Source organism: Rhagoletis pomonella, unplaced genomic scaffold, assembly GCF_013731165.1.
Source record: "Rhagoletis pomonella isolate Grant_MI unplaced genomic scaffold, Rhpom_1.0 Rhpom_scaffold_00007, whole genome shotgun sequence".
NCBI classification, from domain to species: Eukaryota; Metazoa; Arthropoda; class Insecta; order Diptera; family Tephritidae; genus Rhagoletis; species Rhagoletis pomonella.
The window spans coordinates 38,476,272-38,477,096 of NW_023458561.1; the positions used below are offsets into that span (position 1 = coordinate 38,476,272).

At 37.1% G+C, this 825-nt stretch overlaps 1 long non-coding RNA gene across 1 annotated transcript in view; it reads left to right on the forward strand.

Moving 5' to 3' along the window:
- Positions 1-390: 390 nt before the first annotated feature.
- The window catches only part of LOC118742742, a 1,662-nt gene continuing 1,227 nt past the window's right edge, over positions 391-825 (forward strand). The window contains exon 1 of the long non-coding RNA XR_004993392.1: positions 391-490. This is a non-coding gene — a long non-coding RNA (uncharacterized LOC118742742). The remainder of the gene's footprint in view (positions 491-825) is intronic.

Here is an 825-nt window from a genome sequence, read left to right on the forward strand (position 1 = left end):
TCCTTTTTCATATAATTAACTTAATTAAATTAAAAATTAAATTTAAAAAATGTCTCCTGTCTGAGGACTCCAGCCTCGTATGTCTCAAATTGACAAACCAGCGCTCTAGTCCCTAAGCCATTGTAACTGTTGTATCACCGCAAGAAAAAAAGGCACTCATTTGTTTAACTGGGGATGTTTCGCCTTGTTAAAAATACTAGTTGTAAAAGGAAAGGTAGAAGACAGAACTAGTTTAGCGGGAACTGGTAGTATACTTAGTTTTCCCGGCAGGGTGTGTACTATATATGGAGGTTTGTATGTATGCGTATGTGTACCTTGGTATGCGCTTTTTTTTCTTGCTTCACTGGAAAGCCGCTGCTACTTTTGTTAGCTGGTAAGCTAATGCATTAACTCAGTTCCAATTCTCACGCTCGCCCAGCCGATTGGTTGAACGGTTAAAAAGTACTTAAGACAGAAGAACGTTGAGCCGCGTTTTGAGAAACTTTCGAAGGTAGAGTTTTTTGCCTATTGTGGATGAAGTGTTAGAATTTATGTGTTGAACTTTGAAATACGAGTAGGTAGATATTTAGTTAATTCAGTACATGTGAAATTTTATGTGAAAACTATAAGAAAATTTCGCAAAATGGGTTATAGGCCAAAAGATTACCATCAGTTTGGCAATATTGTGAATTTTCTGCTACGCCAGGCTATATGTATTGTTGTGCGCGTGCAGTGTCTGCGTGTATGAGAACTCTCAGCCACCACGTTTGCTAAAATCGGAGTGCTAATTTGATTGCAATTATGTGCATACATAGATACATAAATATCTATTATAGATAGATAGAT